Consider the following 22,510-nt stretch of genomic DNA (forward strand, 5'->3'; position numbering starts at 1 on the left):
CTGCTTAACTGTTGGAGTTTCGGTTACAATAAATGTATGTTTCTTTTGTAACAAAATATAAAAGATTACGCAGCTGTGTTATTCCTGAGTTTCAACTTTGGGATATAGTAGCTTTTAAAACAAACAAAGGTTTTAGTTGACGTCTGATCCGGAGATACATATGTGAGGAACACTGTTTCACTCGCGAGATGAACAAAATGCCTCAATTATTATTTCATATATTAAACCACAAATGCGATTTCGAGAATAAACTTTGCCAACAAAATGATATTACTGTTAATATTTAAAAAAAATGCACCTGTGCAAATCCGGAAGTTCGGTTACCTGTTGAGGTGCCCGGATGTCGATACGTAGTGACAAGATGGCGAAGCTTTGACAGAAGTGCTGCTGGAGCAGGTAAGTTGGGAGTCGCTCTGCTATTGTCTAACGCTTCTCTTATTTCCTGTGTTGCATATTTATTCTTCCGTGATTGCATGTGCTAGTCACAGGTATCGTGTCAGCGTCATTGCATTCAGTGTCGGCTGTCACGCAAGGAATGTCGTTACATGTTTGGAAGTGTTGCCCCTGAGCAAGGGTTATACATCGTAAGCTGGCTACGTTACTAGCATCACTCATTCGCGGAATTCTTGCGCGCCTCAAAATACCGCGAAGCGCTCTTGAAATACTGGCATTTTCTTTAACTGTCACCTTAGAAGTTTAAAACAGATGTTCGCCGACTTGTTGCGTGCCTAGTTCTGGTTTATGTGACAGTTCGGAGAAGTCGCGTGTGGTGTTTGAACGCGCCGTTGAGCGGTTGTTCAGGCGACCTTAATTACCTGCGTAACTTTCAAGGTTTTTGTTATGCTAATTAATTCTCTGGCTACGCTCGGTCACATGTCCTTTTGCGTCTCCGCCAAAGCTGTGACCTTGGAAGCGGCTGACGCGACTTCACTTGTTGGCGCAACTCCTTGTGTGTTGTGAATGGGCGCGCCCCGGCCGACCGAGATTGTTTTCCTCATGAACCCGCCTAGCGGTATTCGGTCATTATCGTACGTGCCGCAGGCGCTTTCCAGTCGCCGATGCGAACACGCTCATTTAGCGCCGCTTATAGATGTTGGAAAAGTTTGGAGACATCGTGAGGGCATTCATCGTCGCGCTGTTCGCAATAAACGCGGTCGCCGTAGTGTCGCGTTCGATTTGTGGTGGGCTCCGAGAAAAAAAAAAAAGTAATGAATAAAACGATTGTGTCTGTTTTCGCTAACTCGAGCGCTTACTTTTGATTTACCTTGCGCATGTTCCTGCGACGAAAATGGACCAGCGTCCACGGAGTCTTTTTGACCGGTTCTCGGAAATAAATGACGCACGTGTGCGGAGAATGCATTATCTCACGTGGAACACTTGACCACTGCCCTCGCCTCCCCCCGCCCGGAACACTATTTATGTCCCTCTATTGGGTCGTCACTTTCCGAGATCGCTAAGCATGGGGTAGCGGGATCTAATCCCGGCCACGGCGGCCGCATTTCTGTGGGGGCGAAATGCGAAAACACTTGTGGTTTTCGGAGTCCCCCAGAGCCCCCCGCTACGGCGGGCCCCATAATCAGATCGTGGTTTTGGCTCCTAAAACCCCATAACTTTATAAATTTGGTTCCGAGATCGGAGAGATATAATGGACTTGTCTCAGGCGTGCTTGCCGAAGTTTCATGTCGCCCTTTATGCGGGTTTGAGATATCACTAATCAAACTTCTGATTGGCATTCTGAACACTTTACGCTTACTGATTCGTGCTGGTTCATGGTATTTTCAGGCGCCGCGGGTTATAATATAGCAAGAAAAAAAGACATTTGCTGTCATTCTTTCTAACTGCGCTCTCATTTGTTGGCGGTATGCATCACTGCCTCAGCTTTGCGCCACTGGTTAACGTTTGCCCGCTTGCTTGTTTGACAAGCATGCTTCCTGAAAAGGAAAGAAAAAAAAAAAACAGACCGAGCACAGTTTGTTCCAAGTCTTTCGGCGCAGTGAAAAATATACATGGATAATCGGGATGTAGATTCGCGAGTGTTCGCGAAGCGTTGCATTTGTCGACGTCGTTGTGCCCGGTCAAAATCATTTTTGCGCGCGTGCCCAGAATGAGGCGTGCAGTTTCACCTAGAGCGCGCGCGCGAATATTGCCAACGCCGCGCAGGAGGGGGTCACGGAGGTCATCGACGTGACGCTCTTAGCAGTCTTTTTTTTTTAAGCTGCTGTATGGGCTACGGCGTTGCTGCCCCGTTGGGCTTCTCCGCACGCTGCTTTGCGGGTCGTGCTTCCTCCGTTAGGCACGCTGTGCGCGCGTGCACCTGCGTACTTTAAAATATTTTCTTTTTTTTACCCTCGTTTTCGTGGAGTACTGGGCCGTCGTTTCAGCCGCGTCGCTAGCCGTCATCCCTGCGACATCCAAAATGTCAGGGCTGTCTCCTCACGTGGCATGAAACGCCTTCTGCCATTTAATTTTGTCCAAATGTCCATCTCCTTTTTTTCCCTCTAATTTGGTGCCGATGAACGCCAGCTTCAGTTTGGGTGCAAGACAACGGCATCTGTCTGTGATTTGTGGAGCTTCCAATCATGCGTTAGCAGTCTCTCTTAATTTAAATGCACATGACGCCATCGTAAGTCATTGCGCAATACACTAGCGTTTCATTGTCATGGACGCACGCAATTATATCCATCATGACAAAATCAGTTATGCGGAAGCCCGCAATGTGGAAAAAAGTATATGAAAGGGAAAAAATTGTCATCCACCTGAATTGTAGCACGAAGCTACAAAGGAAAGGAAGCCCATGCGGGTTTCTCAGCAAGAAAGCCTCGCAGTTTAAGACAAATTAGACCTGGTCGGGGACGCATTTTCCTTTTTTACTCTCTCATACATACATACATATATATATATATATATATATATATATATATATTATTTTATTATGTGCGAGTATTCGTTCCTGTCGTGGAAGTTGCAGGTGATAACTAGCCGGAAGACGCTTTTGTCGCAACGGCGGCAGCGACTGAAACGAGATGCGTTTCGATTAGCGAACGCGGAAGCGAGAACCCGGCAGGGGGAGTCTACAGAAAGGTTTGACTAGAGTTACCGCATATGCTACCGCAGGTAGCATATACAGTAACTCTAGGTTTGACGACCGTCGTCTTGCTGATGCTGGGACCCGCTGCGCCGAACAGCCATGGGATAAGGACTGTTGGACTCGGTACAAGCACTACTTCGGTGGCTGCTGTTTTAGCAGCAGCGTGGTCCCTGTGCAAATAGCAGCTCATCCGATCACGGAGTTGTGGCTGGAATGTATTTGGTCGGCGGGTGCAATGTATGTGCCCTCGGGAAGTCTACAAACAGCGTCCCGTGCTCTTTGTTCGCTTGTTCTTCCCTCCATTTATTTCGTTTGTTCGACAGCGCGCGCCGCTTGTGTTGCCTCTGCACCGATGGTGGACGGCCGTCGGCTATACGTGCTGACTGAACGCAGCCTCATTCGATGGTGGGGAGCGATTGCGTTGTTGCTAATTTTGCTCGCGAATCAGCGCAGCAAATACGCTTGAACCAGAACGCGCCTCCTTGGTTCCCGAATTTCACTCCGCCGTGATGTTGGCAATGTTCTGACCTAGTTCACCGTCTCACTGTTATTATTACAGTGACATACGTACGCCACATTATCCGATACAAATGTAAGTTCGGGCCCATTTTCCCGGCGGCAAATCGATGCAAGGCTGTGGAAGCTCGAGCTGTCGCGCGGGTGCGCTCACGTTTTCGACGTCGCAAGCGCGGCGGCATGTGGCCGCTCGTGTACGGGTATGTATATGCACCTCCGTGTCATGCGAAGGCATTGAACCCTGTTAGGTCTCCGAGGTTCGAAGTTTCCTCCTGAGCGACCAGTAACACATCCCTACCAGAACAGTGTTCGGAATTTTCAAACGCTCTTCCCATCAGAGTCGCTGCTTCGTACCGAAGGAGGGCTGACGCTCGAGGTGGAACTTCTTTGCGAGATGTTAGGCAAAAGAAGAAGGCAACACCGATCAGCCAATCACGTGCCCTTTCACCGCCTCGCTGTCGACACCCAGCAAAGCTTTTGTGCGCGTCACTCCCCCTTAGTTCTTCATAGAGACGACTCCCCATCTCTGGAAGGGCGCTGAGGTATCCGCCGATAACGGAAGAGGAGTCTACTTCAAACGGCTATCGGCAATGGACACTTTGCAATAAAGCTGCTGCGCATGCGCCCCCTATGCGGTTGGAAAGCTAGCAGACGTCTCCCCGCCTGGCTGGGCATTCCGGTATGCTCAGGCAGGCGCCCTTGTCCACGTTTCTGAATGCTATGCCAGAGCACTGCATGGCGTATGGATCTACGAATTATTGCGGCAAGAATAACGTCGTGTCTGTTCTTTAGTTGTTTCCGTCCAAGTAGCGGTACCCCCTAGAAAGAGCGTCATGGGTGAACGCCGTAGAACGGTTGAATGCGGGCAGCTCACTGTGGACCAAACGAGCACTCAGTGATTCGGATTCGCAGCAAGCACTTTACGACAGGTATACGTTGTGAATTGTGGCATGTAATGAGTCATTTGTAATAATATTTGCCCTTGTTCAATTTTAGGCCAGCCTTCAAACTTTTCTAGCCACTCTAAGTGCTGTTTTCACATACACCTGAACTTCCGGTCAGGCTGCAGTGCAGCGGCACGGTCGTTGCATGGATAAAGAGGCACGTAACAGCACGTTGATGGCAGCGAAGTAAGACTTCGGCGTGGCATGCGCGCGACGGCATCGGCTAGTGGTTTCAGAGCGCGCTCTTGTGCTCGGTGTATGCTCCTATACCCATTTCATACATCAGATGCAACGCTGTGGAAGCTAGAGATACTTTTTGCAGTGGCTGCGTTCGCACTTGGAAATAGTTGGGTGTTTGTTGACCCGATTTTCTGAAAATTTATATAAGCTCAGTTCTGAATGAAAAAAAAAAGAATTTACCCATAGAAACAATCCATGTACTTATACGGCTGCTAACACGTCGTTTTAAATCAATTTGCTTTTCGTTATTCTTTAATTGCAGCCCGTCGCCGCTGCTTCTCGTGCATTCTCGCGCCACCAAACGCCGTTGGCACGCTGCGAAGCTTAGACGAAAACGCGCGGAGTAATACATTTTGGTGACCGGACTTCTTGCGTAGCTTCCACAGCGGTGCACCTGATGTATGCTCTGAGCACGCGGGCTCGCTCCGCTGGCGTCCTGCGGGCGTAAACCGTGCGCGTGTGCGCGTGCCATCTAACACACGTGCTTTCATTGCGAGGGGAAATGAAAATCAGGGGCCGTATTTGCTAACGATTATTTTGAAAATTGTGTCATACCGTCTCGCCCGTCGCTACGCATCCGATAGCACAGGTTGGCTACTTGATAGGACGAGTTATGTGACATAAATGCAATCTGTTGGAAAATACGTCGCTAAGTCCGCGATAATTCTATGCTGCTACTCGAAGTGCGAGATAATTGAGCGATATGAAGCAAAAGCCAGCTGACGGAGTGCAGCCTGCTTCGACAGCTTACGATGCGACAGGTTTTATGTGTTAGCATCTACCCAAGCCACTCCAGTTCATCCCTGCGCTTCATTTTAGTTTTGTTTTAATACATACATACATACAAAGCTGCCAGAACAAGACCCACTTATGGATCACTGGCGCTCAGATTGAGCGTAACGTTCTTCACATAACCCTCTTCTTTGAATGCCCACGACGGGCCTGTCGCACGGTCTCGGTTGTTGAGTGCAGGGAGCTCCACACTTGTTTGCTGGCGATCGAACATCGCGAATTTACAAGTGCATACTGTGTCCTAAAAAGAAAACGCAAAGCAGTCTTCCTCCGTCATTTTGACACGACGTAAGACCACTAAAGAAAAAATGCAAGCTTGATTTCACTCGATCAAACTCGATGGCACAGGCAGCAACAAGGCGACGACGGGGAATGCTTCCACACAAATACTCTCGCACCCAGCGCCCCGAACGCTTCCTCATGCCTACGGCAGGGGGCGCTCACTTTTTGCAGAGTGTATTATTACATCTTGGCAATAGAGATTAGTAAGATGCAGTGGCGTAACCAGAAATTTCGTTCGGGGGGGGGGGGGGGGGGGGCAATTCTCTATTGAAAATTGGCCAAAATCGTAAATTTTTAGAAAACGAAACTACCAAGTTTAAAACTGTGTAACTCAACAATGAAAAATGATATCACAATTCTGTTAATTACATCTAATAGTACATCTACAACGGACAATATTGATATGTTACACATGAATCTAAAAAAAAAAATTAGTATTATGTAAATACGGCTTTTGCAGAACCCTTGTACACAACGTAACCAATTCAGGTAAGATACAAACTGACACCAAATTTGTCCGCTTTGACTGTTATAATAGATGCCGTTTACAGAACCGCGATATCTGTTCTTGATGCGCAGCTATTAGATAGTAAACGTCGTGCTTATATTCTTTTTCGGGCTTGCGAATTTTTCGAAATATTAAAAAAAATCCAGGCCCTAAATCGAAATTCCGCTTCCAACAGAAGCTAGAATTTACCTTTCTCTCTCAAACGCAACAAATTGCACTAAAAGCGATCCAGGGGTTATCTCAGAAAAGCGTTTCTGCGTTTTACATGTATAGGCCGCGTCGGAGTTGGGCCCGCACTAAAGCTTCCTCTTAAATAATTTGTCGAGGGATCAAATACATGAATAATAATTGCATTGTCATTGCCAAAGATGCTGCAAACGAATTCTTGAACGCTACGCACTGTCAGAACAATTAAATTATATATTTTTTCATAAAAGGATATACTCATATGTACCAAAAATTGTGCCCTAAGTAAGCGATATCGGTGCTCCCATGTTTGTTGTCTATTTAATAAGTAAAGAAAATATCACACGAACTTTAGAACTATATCAGTTCGAAACCAGCAAAGCAGTGCATGCCGCTGATATGAAAAATGTTGTGGCCATGAAATGAACAAGTTGGACAAATGTGGTAATGAAATTTTGTCATTAAAGAACTGTGTTCACATTCTTGTGTATATGCAACGGCCAGTGAAAAATCTCAATCACGCCGTCATTTGTTCCAACGCATTACGCAGGAGCAGCTGTCACCGGTCGTGTTTCTCGTGAGTAATTGCACCGAAATCATATTCGCAACAGAGAGCACGTATAAAAACAGGAGTTCTGCCAAATATACGAGGGCGAGTCAAATGAAAGTTGGCCATTGCGAATATATGACAAACGGAGTACTTTAATTAAAAGTAGTCTCCATGAGCATTTAGACATTTGTCCCATTGACTAACGAGTCGCGTGATTCCCGTCTCATAAAACTCCTTGGGTTGCTGCTCCAAAAAGTCTGCATCTTACTCTTTCATGTAATCGTCCGACAAGAATCTGGTTGCCTTGAGCCGTTTTTTTCAGTTGCCCCAAAATGTGGAAGTCGCAAGGTGACAGATCTGAGCTGTATGGCGGATATTGAAGCGTTTGCCAGTTGAACTTCGCCAGTTTTATATTAGCCACATCAGCGACACGGGGAAGGCCATTGTCGTGGAACAAGATGATCCCATTCGTCAATTTTCCACGTCGTTTGTTCTTGATTGCGACACGCAGCCGATCTTGTGTTTCACAATATCGGAAACAATTGATAGTCTCTCAAGATTTAGCAAATTCTATCAGTAATGGCTCCTGACAATCGAAAAAAGAAAATCAACACCTTTCCGGCGGAAATGATGGCCTTTGCTTTCTTGGGGCTGGTGAATTCGAATGTTTCCACTGTAAGCTCTGCCGTCGTGTTTCAGGCTCGTAGTAGTGGCACCATGGTTCGTCCCCGGTCACAATTGCAGACAAGAAGTCGTCACCCTCATTGTGATACCGGATCAGATGAGTCAAGGCAGCGCCGAACTTCACCATCTGGCGGTGGTTCAAAATCTTGGGCATCCATTGCGCGCACAATAGCCGATAACCGAGATGTTCATGAATTATGGCGTGAACGGAACCGTGAATTGTTCACACGCTCGGTCGGTCGGTTCATCGATGCTTATCCTCCGTTCTTGTCTCATCAGCTCGTCAACCTTTGCAATTTTGTTGTGGGTGACTGCACGGTGGCTTTGGCCCGGTCTTGGATTGTCTTTGCAACTTTCACGTCCTTTTTTGAACCGTTTGCCCCAACTCTTCACAGTGGCCAATGAAATGCAATGTTCAACGTACACGGCAGCCATACGGCGACTAATTTCTTTTTGGTAAATACATCAGCTGTCAAAAACATAACGGCACCACGCTGTTCCACTTTTGGAGTGTCATTTATCTCACGCAACCATGTTCAACCCAGTGTATTAGAGCATTAAAGAGCCTTTATGCTCACACCTGCGTGTCACTTTTGTAAATGAGAGATGCCTGTGTGCTACGCGCATGCCTCGCAGATAATGAACCGAACCATTATTGCTCGGAGTGGGTTGGCTAACTTTCATTTGACTCGCCCTCGTACATTATGATTGTGAAGATACAATGGCATATACAAATGCGAAGATGTAAACAAAGTTCACTGCACGTATACACAAAACCTAGCAACAATATATTTCAATATACGTAAATGTCTCCAATAAATCTACGTATCTAAGAGAAAGTCACTATATATAATGCGTCAAACAAGGCAAATAAGCATGTTGCGCAATCACACTCACAGAATCCTAGATCCCGCCGCCATTCCATCCACTCCGCCCGATGTATCGCGCGCGCTACGCGCTTGCTCTCCGCTTTTATCCTTTGCGCACACAAGACTGCGTCACCATCGCCGGCTCATCCATTCAACCCCGCACCCCATGCTTTCACTCGCGCATAGAGCATGCGGAGCTCGGTCACAATGTTATCGCCCTTGGACTTTATACGAAACATGAGGGCGACGGCAGAAATCCGCCTGGAGTGTCCATTTAATGGCTATCGCAATAATATACAAGAGTATCCGGCAACTGAAGCGTCCTGTGGCCCATTACTTCCCGCAAAAGAAGTAACAAAATCGAACTTTCACCATGCGACAATTCACTTCGCAGCAACAATATATTTTTTATTTCTTTTGTGGGGCGGGGGCACCGAAATTATATAAACGCAAAGGAAAGCATGTTGGCCACAATCGAATGCCTACTTTGGGCACCTAATGTGGCTACCGAAGGAATATCAAAGAAAACGTGAGACGCTTGCTCCACCGAGAACCATACGCATACAGCTCGGTATCTTACACCGGCGAGACAAGACTTTCCGGAGAGGCTGCTCTCAAGCGAACGCGGTGCAATTCGTCGAGTCCCCACAGTGATGGCGGCGAGCGACCATTGCTGGTTTTTCTCGTCTGCTAGCCAGAAAGCGTGCAGAACTCTTGTCAGGTGAAAATCCATTCGGCCAGAGCAAACCTAACGCGCACCGAAGTGCGCCGCGCGGTGGTCGGGGAAACCCGAGAAAAGCGTATGCGCTCTGGTAGCCCGCAGGTAGGGTACTGAGAAAAAAACATTGAAGAGGCTCAGTGTGTCCTCGTCAATAAAAGCCAAAGCAGAAAAAAAATAGTAAGAACGTAGTTACCTTGGCTCGCCTTGGCGTCTTGACATGGATGCTTTGGCATAGGTGGAAGAAATGTTATTTTTTTATGTGACATGACGGCACAAATGAACCACTGCAAAGCTTCGTCTCATCGGACCTCGCTGCGTGCTTTGTCAACTTGTCTGATAGTGTGTTGATTTGGCTGTCTCGTATGTTCCGATGTAAGACTTCAGAAAAGTCAATGTACCTTTGGCGTCAAATGTTTATAACAGCATTAAACCCACAAAGTTCCGCAACTGAAAATCTAAAGCACAACTTTGGAAGTGTCAATGTGCCTTCCACATCAAACGTTTGAGATTTATACCCATAAAGTTTCGGAATTGACATCCATGCGCTCCGTAGATTGCGCGGCCTCCGCGTGATGCTGCGGCGAGCCCGTTCGCCATCAAAACGCCCTTGAAACTTTGTGCTCGGATGCGGCTGCTTGCGTTATGTGACTCCCGGTACATGGGCGTTGCCGCGAAATCTAGCCCCAGTTAGCAATGTTCGCGGTGAGATGTCTTTTCGAGCGTGAAAAAGACATTCTAGACAAAATACAGAATTATTTCCGGCGCCCGGGGTTGCTTTTAGTCGGCGGTGCATGGACAGCACGAAAATATTTCGGGGGCAGCTGAAGCCCCATAAGCCCTCCCCCCCTCCGGCTACGCCCTTGGTAAGATGCGATTAGAAGATTGGTGGAAGAAAAGTAGGGAAACGACAAACAACGGAGGCGTACAAAAACAATGTTCACAGTAGGGGTTCAGATACCTTGGTTATGGGAATTCATCGTGGTTTTTTTCTTGTTCCGCATAAGTAGGACATTGGGCAATAATATAAGAGCTTGGTGGCACAACCAACCACCCCGTTCCAGAAAGGGCGCTCATAGCATCCATCCATCCGGTGTCCATTGGCGGAAAGACTTCAGGGGACGCGCGCACAACTCTATCTTCACGTGCACAGGCTCCACGGTGATCCGTCGTGCACAGTGCGATAATCGCGGGGTCAACCATAGCTGTTGCCTCGCAAAAAAGCCCCGCAATTTGGGTGCTGCGGAGGATATTTCTTTGAACTATAAGCATGCATATAGAAGGCGCGTCGCTGGTCGATCTAACCGCATACGTTTCTGTGCTGCCTGGCCTGCGTCCTGTTTTCGAAGACGAGGTCGTGGGTTCGATTCCCGCGACCACATTCTAGTGGGTACGGCATTATTATTTATTTCTGGGGTTTTACGTGCTAAAACCAAGATTTGATTATGAGGCACGCCGCAGTGGGAGACTCCCAATGAATTTCTACCACCACGGGATCTTTAGAGTGCCCCCAATGCGCGGGACACGGGAGGTTTGCATTTCGCCCCTATCGAAATGCGGCCGGGAATTGATCCCGCGACCTCGTGCTTAGCAGCGCAGCACCATAGCCGCTAAGCCGCCGCGGCGTGTAGTGACGACATTTGAAAGCGCTCGTGTTAATCCTGCATTTATAGCTGCGCATTAAAGAACTTCGTCATTGTCAACATACCAGGAGCCTACGGGTACAGCATCTCGTATGGTGTGGGTGTCACGGGGTCTGTTTTTGCCTTTGAGGACGCCAACCCCAATAAATCGCGTACTGCCCTGCCCTGCTGGGTATCTTGCAGTCCTCTGGCGAATAGATGTGTTCTGCAGGTATGTAGTGGCGCATACCGCTCTTCACGCGGGACACTGGTGACGCAGGGTCCACCATAAGTGCGACTGCTATCGTGGCACATCTAGTTTGCATGTCGAACGACAGTGGCTTCGTTACGTTTAGTCTCAGTGGGTTCCTGCGAGTCATAGACATCCTCTCTAATGTTGTTTGCTGCTGTGACGCGTGTACACTGTGCGGTGACGCGTGTACACTGTGCGCGTGCCAGACGCTCCGATAACATGTGTCGCATCGAACGCATTTGTCGCTCGGTAAGCTGTCGTGTAGTACGTCCTCGGTGAACGGGGCAGGCGTGTACCGCCTGTTTGCCGTGTACATGGCGCCGAACTATCGGTTTCGATATCGTAAGCACGGCTGCGCGCGCGTGCTTGTCATGCGACGTGACTGGCATGGTAACAAGGTCCACGCGTTGTCATTCGCTATCCCGCCGGTGTCCCAGCAGTCTGCTCGAGACGCCGGGGTCGCCCTTGGTCGTGTGGCAGAGTCTACGTAGACGTTTCCGGGTTTCCAGTTCGATGCGGCTTTCGACGAGACGCGTCTCTTGGTTATACAAGTAACATGGTGCAGTGCAATATCCCTGACACGGTCACTGCCTTACTGAGAACATCGCAGAAGTGGGGCGGAAAGTAGAAGCACAAACGTCGTACGTACTACCGAGTATAATAGGAACAGACGACGCACAGCGCTGCACGTGCATTGTCTTTTTCTCCAGCGTGCTTCGTCTGTTGGAAGTGGGCGCCTTTTCGTATCGGTTCTCTCGTCCGTGCTCTTTTGCTCTGCCACAATTCGGGTTAAAAAGCGCGCACGAACTACCTCTTGCAACGTGTTTTATCGCATGTTCGTACTTTCCGTCCCGTCTCTGCGCTGTTCCCGTTACAAATAGGCAACCAACTGGGCGAAGACGTTGACACGGAGATGCGTTTCTTGGTGATACAGGGCGCACTGTAGTGCCGCTGGCACAGTCCCTGCGTGCACGTTCTGCATCTCCAGTGTGTGTCGTCTGTTCATACTTCCTGTTCCCCGTAAAAGGTGTACAGCCAACTTAGCCGGAGACGTTGACGCGCGTCTCCGGCTAAGCGCGTCTCCGAAGCGACGCGACAGGCGCACCCTGCCGTGCTGTCGCGTCGCGACGCAACCACATGGGCGCGACATCGCGAAAGAAGTGGCCACAAATTTGCATTGATGTCCGAATAATTATACTATCGTGCGCTCTCGAGAAATCTAAGACGTACCGCGAGGTCAATGTTTTTATCACAGTGTATTAGATATGGCTTTAATATGCTGTCATCGCCGTAGCGCCATCTGATGAGCGAAACTTAGCGAAACACCAGCATTAATTTAGATCTAAGATTGTGCCCTGTACAATCGAGTAGCTTCTATGAGCGATTCGATTTCGTCCCTAGTGATGTTATTTTTTGCGTGTTCAAGCAATGGCGTCCAAGTAATTCGCTTCGCCTCAAATTTTTACGCGTTTGCGGCCTTCACTTCAGGTCGGAGGATTACGCCCACAATAGAGAGTTTCAGTGTGTCCAGTATTTAGGTACACAGAAGCGCTAGAGGACTGGGCGTTTTACCGGATGAAAGGAGGCGCAAGCTTGAACGTCCTGCATAGCGCTGCCACCTAATGGCACAGAGCTCAACCGGACAAACGCAGAGCTAATAAATCAGTAACGAAATCTTTAGCAAACAGCGTGAATAACGGGACACAGAAAAGAGACCCACGGCAGACACTCGCGGCGCCTGTGTCGTGTCTCTTTTCTGTGTCCCGTTATTCGCACTGTTCGCTAAAGAATGTGTTCGCACCAACAAGCCCGGCTAGCCACTATTCTGAAGTCGTTTCTACTTTCTTGCTTGTGTAAATTTTCAGCAGGAGCGTGATCGTGAAGACGTTGTCTTTTTAAATGTTTAAAATGTTTTGCACTTAGTTACAGGAATAGTAGCTCTCTGCTTGGCTGGTTAAGACCTGCACCACCAGGTTGCTGCACCGTGTAGGCCACTCACTTTTACCTTAAAGCCCATTCATCACAGCGGTAGTAGTATGGAGGGGCTTTACGTCTCCGCCCATCCGTCAAAGCACCCAGCTCGCCTGCGGTCACCGGAATACCGGAAACGTTCGGCGCTGCGACAGAATGCTCGCAACGCACGCTGCTTGATAGCTATCGGAGCGGATCGACGGCGAGGCAGCTAGCGGAGAGGTTGGAGAGGTTTCGCGCGCTTGCTCCAAGATAACCGGAAGTAGACGACACGACGTCACATTATGACGCAGAGCCAGTGAAGGTGGAGCTTAGCCCCGATCACTCGGTCAACGAGTAAAGGAGAGAAAGCATGGCTAAGGAGGAGGGTCGCTTGTAATCGTCCGTAGCCCACTCAATATGAGACACTTAAATTGTGGCGCTAATGTTTTACTGTAGTTGTACCCTACGCGTCTACAAAATTTGTTCAAACCGTTTCAGGGACCCTTTAAAGACAAGACAGCGCCAATGCTTTGTCCTCAGCGTTATATGAGACGAAGCGATCGCTTTTTTTTTTTTTTAACTGTCACGGCAGAGAGCAAGTTGCAAGAGCAAATTTAGGTAGAAACGGGTGAACTGGTTGCTACCATGTTGTTGCGCAATCAGGCGGTGACCGACGGAAGCAGCTGCGCAGCCTTCCGGGTGACAAGGGAAGTTTTGTGGTTGGCCAGCAACCGGCCTTCCGCGACGGTCAAACTTGTCTCTGTCGCTTGTTGCCGTCGCTCGAAAATCGCGTGCATGCGGTTGCGGCTTTAGGCAACGTTCGCTATATTTCGTGCCAGTGTTAACAGCTAGCCGATTTGAATTGGAGCATAATTGTTATTTTGATGACGCATCGGCCATGGCTTTCCGTTGCTGAGCACGACCGGCCGCCCTGCGAAGGGAAATGCGAGAGCGCTCACGTACAGGGGCGTAGCCAGGAAGGGCAGGGGGGAGGTGCTTATGGGGCTTCAGCCCCCCCCCCCCCCTCCGAAATTTTTTCGTGCTGTCTATGCACTGCCGACCAAAGCAACCCCTGGAGCCGGAAATCATTCTGGATTTTGTGTAGAATGTCTTTTTCACGCTCGAAAAAAACATTTCACCGTGAACACTGCGAACTCGGGCGTGATTTCGCGACAACGTCCATGCACCGAGAGTTACATAACGCAAGCAGCCCCATCCGAGCACAAAGTTTCAAGGGCGTTTTGATGGCGAAGAGGGTCGCCGCGGAATCTACGGAGCGCATGGATGTCAATTGCGAAACTTTATGGGTATAAAGTTCTCATAAACTTTTCATGTGAAACGTGCATTGGCATTTCCAAAGTTGTGCTTTCGATTTTAAATTGCGGAACTTTGTTGCTTTAATGCTGTTATAAACATTTGACGCCAAAGTGTATTGACTTTTCTAAAGTCGTACATCGGAACATACAACAAGGGAAGCCAAATCAACACACTATTAGACAGGTTGGCAAAGTACGCAGCGAGGTCCAATGAGACGAAGCGTTGTGTTGGTTCATTAGTGCCGCCATTTCACACAAAAAATATCAACATTTTTTTTTCACCTACTCCAAAGCATCCAGGTCAATACACTAAAGTCAGCAAAGGTAGCTACGTTCTTAATTATTTTTTCTGCTTTGACTTTTATTCACGAGGACAGATGGAGCCTCTTCAATGTTTTTGTTCTCGCTACCCGCGGGCTGCCGGTGCCAGCAAGACCGCATGTGCTTTTCTCGTGTTGCCCCGACCACCGCGCGGCGCAGTTCGGTGCGCGTTCGGTTTTCTCTGGCCGAGTGTATTTTCGCCTAGCAGAGTTTTGGACGCTTTCTCGCTAGCAGACGAGAAAAAGGAACAGTAGTCGCTCGCCGCCATCACTGTGGGGACTCGACGGATCGCACCGCGTTCGCTTGATAGCAATATCTCCGGAAAGTCTTGCCTAGCCGGCGTAGGATGCCGAGCAGTATGCGTATGGTTCTCGGTGGACCAAACGTCTCACGTTTTCTTCGATAATCCTTCGGTAGCCATATTAGGGACCCAAAGTAGGCATTCGATTGTGGAGATACTTCACGTTTTTTTCATTTCGGTGCCCCCGCCCCACAAAAGGAAAAAAAAAAGGACTTCGTTGTGGCGCAGCGAATTGTCGCATGGTGAAAGTTCGATTTTGTTACTTCTTCTTTTGCGGAAAGGAAAGCAATGGGCCACGGGACGCTTCACTTGCCGGATACTCTTATGTTATTGCGATAGCAATTATACGGACACTACCGGTGCATTCCTGCCATCGCCGTTGACCTCATGTTCCGTATAAAGTCCAAGGGCGATAACATCGGGACCGCTTGCCGCATACTGTATGTGCGAGTGAAATCTTAGGGGGGGGGGGGTGGAATGGGTGGGCCGACGATGGTGGCTCAGGCTTGTGCGCGCAAAGGAGAAAAGCGGGGAGGAAGCGCGCCGCCTCCCGTCGCGCGCGATACATTGGGGAGAGTGGATGAAATGGGGGCGGCATCTAGGATTTCGTGAATCTGTGATTGCGCAACATGGTTTATTTGCCTCATTTGATGCATTATATACAGTGACTTTTTCTTAGATACGTAGATTTATTGGAAACTTATACGTATATTTAAATATCTTGTTGCGAAGTTTTGGGTTATACGTGCAGTGAATTTTGTTTCCAGTGACAATTTTTTGCGCTTTATCAACCTGTACCTTCGCATTTGTATATTCCATTGTATCTTCGCATTTCTAATGTACGAGGGCGAGTCAAATGAAAGTGAGTCTACCCACCCTGCGCAATAATAGTTCGGTTCATTATCTGCGAGGCATGCGCGTAGCACACAGGCATTCCCTCATTTACAAAAGTGACAAGCAGGTGTGAGGATAAATGTTCTTTAATGCTCTCATACACTGGCTTGAACATGGTTGCGTGACGTAATGGATGCTCTAGAAGTTGAGCAGCGTGGTGCCGTGAGATTTTTGACAGCTGAAGGTGTTTCCTAAAAAGAAATTAGTCGCTGTATGGCTGCCGTGTACTTTGAACATTGCATTTCATTGGCCACTGTGAAGAGTTGGAGCAAACGGTTCAAAAAAGGACGTGAAAGTTGCAAAGACAATCCAAGACCGGGCCAAAGCCACCGTGCAGTCACCCACAACAAAATTGCAAAGGTTGACGAGCTGATGAGACAAGAACGGAGGATAAGCATCGATGAACCGACCGAGCGTGTGAACAATTCACGGTTCCGTTCACGCCATAATTCATGAACATCTCGGTTATCGGCTATTGTGCGCGCAATGGATGCCCAAGATTTTGAACCGCCGCCAGATGGTGAAGTTCGGCGCTGCCTTGACTCATCTGATCCGGTATCACAATGAGGGTGACGACTTCTTGTCTGCAATTGTGATCGGCGACGAACCATGGTGCCACTACTACGAGCCTGAAACACGACGGCAGAGCTTACAGTGGAAACATTCGAATTCACCAGCCCCAAGAAAGCAAAGGCCATCATTTCCGCCGGAAAGGTGTTGATTTTTTTTTTTTTTCGATTGTCAGGAGCCATTACTGATAGAATTTGCTATATCTTGAGAGACTATCAATTGTTTCCGATATTGTGAAACACAAGATCGGCTGCGTGTCGCAATCAAGAACAAACGACGTGGAAAATTGACGAATGGGATCATCTTGTTCCACGACAATGGCCTTCCCCGTGTCGCTGATGTGGCTAATATAAAACTGGCGAAGTTCAACTGGCAAACGCTTCAATATCCGCCATACAGCTCAGATCTGTCACCTTGCGACTTCCACATTTTGGGGCAACTGAAAAAAACGGCTCAAGGCAACCAGATTCTTGTCGGACGATTACATGAAAGAGTAAGATGCAGACTTTTTGGAGCAGCAACCCAAGGAGTTTTATGAGACGGGAATCACGCGACTCGTTAGTCAATGGGACAAATGTCTGATTGCTCATGGAGACTACTTCTAAATAAAGTACTCCGTTTGTCATATATTCGCATTGGAGCACTTTCATTTGACTCGCCCTCGTATATTTTGCAGAACTCCTGCTTTTGATACGTGCTCTGTAGCGACTACAATTTCGGTGCAATTACTCACGATACAGGACCGGTGAACGCTACTCATAGAGCAAATGACAGCGTCATTAAGATTTTTCACTGGCCGTTGCATGTGTGCAAGAATGTAAACAAGGTTCTTGAATGACAAAGTTTAACATATTTCTCCTCGACTTGTTTATTTCATGGCCTTTACATTCTTCGTATCAGTGGCATGCAGTGATTTACTGGTTTCGAACTGATATAGTTGTAAAGTTCGTGTGGTATTTTCTTTAATTACTGAATAGACAAAACATGGAAGCATTGATATCAGTTACTTTGGGCATAATTTTTGGCACATAATAGTATATTCTTTTATAAGAAAACTAATTATTTTACTTGTTTTGACAGTGCGTAGCGTTCAAGAATTCGTTTGCAGCATCTTTGGCAATCGAAATGCAGTTATTATTGATGTATTTGATCCCTCGACAAATTGTTTAAGAGGATCGAAGCCTTAGCTCGGGCACAACTCCGACGCGATCTATTCAGATACATGAAAAACGCAGAAACGCTTTTCTGAGATAATCTATGGATCGCTTCTAATGAAATTTCTTGCATTTGAGAGAGAAAGTTGAATTCTAGTTTCTGGTGGAAGCGGAATTTTGATTTAGGGCCTGAATTTTGTTTAAGATAGTTTTAAAAATTCGAAAGCTCGAAAAAAAATTGAAGCTGATGTTTACAAACTAATAGGCCTGCATCAAGAACGGATATCACCGTTCTGTAAACTGCTTCTACTATAACAGTCAAAGCGGACAAATTTGGTATGTCAGTTTGTATCTTACGTAAATTGGTTAAGTTGTGCACAAGGGTTCTGCAAAAGCCGTATTTCCATAATACTAAATTTTGTTAGATTCATGTGTGACATATCAATTTTGCCTGCTGTAGATGCACTATTAGGTCCAATTCACAGAATTGTGATATTTTTTTATTGTTGAGATAGAGTTTTAAACTTGATAGTATCGCTTTCTGAAAATTTGCGATTTTTGCCAATTTTTAATAAATAATTGACAACCTAAATAAAAAATTTGAAACAGTCACTATAATTTAAGCTTTTCTTTTAAGTGCAACAAATCTCATGAACTTTGGTGCAGTGGCTGCCGAGAAAAACGAATTCTCCTTCTGCATGTATTTAGATAGGAGCACCCGAGCTAAAGCTTCCTCTTAAGGAGGAGGCCGAACTGCAACATGAGCCCCCCTCCCCCCCCTCCCCGAACGAAATTTCTGGCTACGCCACTGCTCACGTACGTACTCCGTTCTCTACTTCGGAAGGTGCAACGCTGCGGCTAGAGAGACTTTTGCAGTGGCTGCATTCGCACTTATAATTGAATGCTTTTTGACCACAATTGTGCGAAATTGAATTATATAGGCTATATAAACTGTGACATACGGCTACTAATCCGTTAGGTCGATTTGCTTTTTGTTTTCCTTTTCGGGTTTGTATTTGCAGCCCGTCGCGGCAGCCTCACGTGCATGCTCGCGCGAGAAAACGCTGTTAGATACGGGACCTTTTCCTGAGCCTCCTTCGAGTTCACCAGACCACATCGAATCGCGCCACACCTAAGTAAGGAACGCAGAAGCAGATCTACCCCGTTCCCGAGGCGCGGCACGTGCAAACGAGTTGGCGTCCCCCACCTCGTGCGCCGCAGGTGGAGCTATTCACTGCTTGACTCTTCCCGAAAGTGTAGCGGGAGCCTGGCACGGTTCCAGGTAACGCAGGGCCCGAGCAAAGTTGCTTTGCAGCACTGAAACGTCGCCCCCTTCCGCCTATTGTGACGGCGCTTGCAAGTCAGGATGGCAATACCGCAGAGAGAAGTAAGCCCTCGGACGATTGGGGCCCAAGGAGCGACCCTGTTCGCCGGGTGTGACACAATCGCACGGGCGCCTACCATTGGCCGAAAATGACGACACCTGAGCGGGCTCGCCGATTGGCCGAACGTGACGTGACTTCGAGACACCGAAGGGCTTAAAAGATACAGACTGGGAGCAGCAAGAAAGCATTCCTTGATTCATCCCTTTCGAGCTTCTTGCCACGGGCCGCAGCGTCCGAGTTGCTGCCGGCCCGTAATGACTTTATATGACTGTTACTTTCTTTGTACTCTCACTGTAAATAATGTAAATAAACCTCCAGTTTTGAGCTCTAAGTCCTCCTCAACCTCGGCCAACTCCAGCACCCAACGGCAAGGTCAAAAAATCTGGGGGACAGCAATTGGGATCGTCTCCAAATGCCACAACTGGTGGCAGCGCTACGGATGAACCTTCGTCGAGAGAAATCCTGAGGAACCCGGAACAGCCAAAGAGAGCCTTCTTCGAGAGAAGTCCTAAGAAACTGGGAACAACGAAGAAGAGCGAGCCTTCGACCCAGATAGTCCTGAGGAACCGGGAAGAGCGGACCGATGAACAAGATGGCAGGGTGCTGGAACGTAAGTGAGCGTGTGGTTCTTTTTCCTTTTGATTCGCCATACTTCAAATGTGTTTATTTTGATAGTTCTGGGAATCGGGAATTTGTTGCATATTGTGTGTTCGCACAAATTAAGGAAAACAGTTCTAACCACCAGTCGGGGCAGCTGCCATGGATCGTAGAAGGTTGACGGGGTTAGACTTGTTATTGATGTGCGACGATTTGGGAGTTGAGGCGGACGAACAGATGAAAGAGCCAGCTATTATAAAGGCGATTCAAGATAGTGTCAATGATGAAAGCATTAAGATTTCTTGGGAGGTGATACAAGAACCACGGGAGCGTGAGCGTCGTGAACGTAAGCGTGAGCGCCAAGAACTTAAATTTAAGTGTGAGAGTCAAGGACGTGAGCGTGAGCAAAAGTGAAAGAAAGAGAAGGCAGCATTGGAAAAACAGATACAATGTTTTCAGCAGTTAAAGGAACAAAGACAACGCCTATCTGAAAATTCTGTAGGCAGTACAGAGCAAAAGAATGAGGAAGTATCTGGCGGATTTTCACAAAAAAGCCGACGAGAAGAGTAGTACCTGCGAGAGTAGCGGCCCATTCATACGCGGACGGAAAGGGCTACCTGCTAACGATGCCGTAGTGGCAACAGGCCGTTAAAGGCTATAGTGAAAGCGACGAGGTGCTGTGCCAACAGAGCACTGTAGAGCCAGCTAGGCCAGCTGCGAATGAAATGGCAAAGTCACCGCGCGTGTGCGTCGCATGTAAAGTTAGCGAGGTCGTTAGCGAGGTACAGAGTAGTGCTGACCCGACAGACGCGAGCACCCATGTCGAGATAACTGTCGAGTCGGATCTGCATGCCGAAGTGCAGTGCCAGCTGGACGATGCACTTGAAGGCATCTCTCAGGACTGCGAGCTGCGTAGCTCAAGAGAAGACAACTGCATTATTCAGGGATCGGTGCAGCTCTCCGCCAGTCTAGGTAGCCAAGAGAGGGGTGATCTAGTTAAGTATCACTCAGACTGTGCGGTGTTAAGAATGGCGAGCTGCAAGGAAAAATTGCCGCCCAATTACGACTGGGGGACAAGGCGCGCATCCCCCGCTCTCCGTCGCTGCAGCTAGACTGCGTTCGAAGAAGCGGGCTTTGTGCTGAAAACCACCTCCATCCACGAGCCCCATCTCCGTTGTGACGAAACGGGTTCGACGGACGAACTATTGTGCCCGAGGTCCCCAGCGCGAACCTGATTTCGCTACGCATGAGCAAGCCGCGGCGGGACAACGAGCTACCCAGGATGTCTCCGAGCTTCCCGGAACGACTCCCCTCGGTCGTCGGCTCCAGTCTTTCGCACCTGTGTGTTTGCGTGTGTGTGCGCGTCACCTTGTCGCGGGAGGCGGCTAGTTTTGCGATGACGAAACGAACATTCGCTGCCTTGTATCGCCGAAGGACCGAGCGTTTAAAAACGGCTGTTGGGCGGAGGCTCGACACACTTCTCTCGTGCAGTCAGGTTGGACTGACACACTTTCTCTTGAGCAGTCATGTTGGACTGACACTCTTTTTCTTAAGCAGTCATGTTAGACTGATTTAATTTCTGTAAATAAACCCATTTTCCTCATTCTCGATGAGAAGCAGTTCTTCCCTTCATCAACGTCCTCAGCGTGTTTAAGTTGGACGACGGCATGGGCCAGCTACCTTCGAATTCATGCCGGACTCCAATCTTGGCAACGGATCTCGAGCGATGGGATTGAGCCCCCAATCCTGACAGCGGGTAAGAGACCGATCCGGGCCGACGAGATGTGTACCGGCCAGCACGAGGCGCCACAGGACGGCATGAAAGCGAGACCAGGTGGTAGGGAGTCGTGACGCGGTCAGTCGAGATCGTGATGAATGCGGGGCGCCAGGACGCAAATTGGCAGGAGACTGTAAGGTCTTGGAGGAGCTGATAGTGCGTCAGCCCTTTTGTTGTTCCTCGGTAGCCAGAGTAGCTTTCGAACCGCGACCACCTCGAGTACGGCTCAAAAGTATGAGTCTGTCGAAAATGTTCGGAACGGAGGCCAAGAGCGCTTCCGTAGAAGGAAAAAAACGTGTTTTTTTGTTTTTTTTTAGCATTTGAAAATTTTCGCGAATTGAGACTAGTTTCTTTCAGTATGTAAGGTATGAGCTTTGTGTTCTGTTCGAGAAGCTCCGAGATTGGAAAGATGCGTTTTATGTAAACTTGTAGTTTCGCGAGGGGTTCATTAATGAGTATATAGTTTTTTTTTTTTTTTTTGTATGTGTGTGTGTGAGTAACCTGAGTGACAAGGTTATCGTTGAGAGGCCTATCGTAACGCGCGTGTGTATTAGTTAACCTTCTTTTTTATGTTTTTTTATTTTCTAAGGTTTAGCGCGTAGGTTTTCAGTAAGTGCGTGATTTGCACTAAGAGTTCGTAGTTCGTTTAGCGCGTGCCCTGTGCGGACGGAAGGAAGCAGATTTTTTATTGCGTTGCTCGTGTGTGTTGAGGGCAGCCGTATTCTGACTTCTCTAATAAGCGTGCGCGGAACGAGTTATTAGGAGACGCATTTTTTTAAGGGTTCTGCGAAGTGCGTAAGTCCCGCAAGTTTAATTGTTCGTTTAAGTTACGTGTCCTGTAGGGACTAAAGGAAGAAACGTGAGTAATCATAATCAAACGTTTGCCTACGACGCAAGTACGTGTTCGGAATAGGGACCACAAAGCTAGCGCGCTTGTGATTACGTACTTGTAGAGTTGACCGGACTGTTCAGTGACCCCAATACGTGCGA

At 48.1% G+C, this 22,510-nt stretch overlaps 1 protein-coding gene across 1 annotated transcript in view; it reads left to right on the top strand.

The window, feature by feature from the left end:
* Positions 1–89: 89 nt before the first annotated feature.
* The window catches only part of mbt (serine/threonine-protein kinase PAK mbt), a 123,144-nt gene continuing 100,723 nt past the window's right edge, over positions 90–22,510 (top strand). Inside the window, exon 1 of the mRNA XM_050180185.3 lies at positions 90–396. The gene's annotated coding sequence lies outside the window, so the exon portion shown is untranslated. The remainder of the gene's footprint in view (positions 397–22,510) is intronic.

This window comes from Dermacentor andersoni, chromosome 7 (genome assembly GCF_023375885.2).
Source record: "Dermacentor andersoni chromosome 7, qqDerAnde1_hic_scaffold, whole genome shotgun sequence".
NCBI lineage: Eukaryota > Metazoa > Arthropoda > Arachnida > Ixodida > Ixodidae > Dermacentor > Dermacentor andersoni.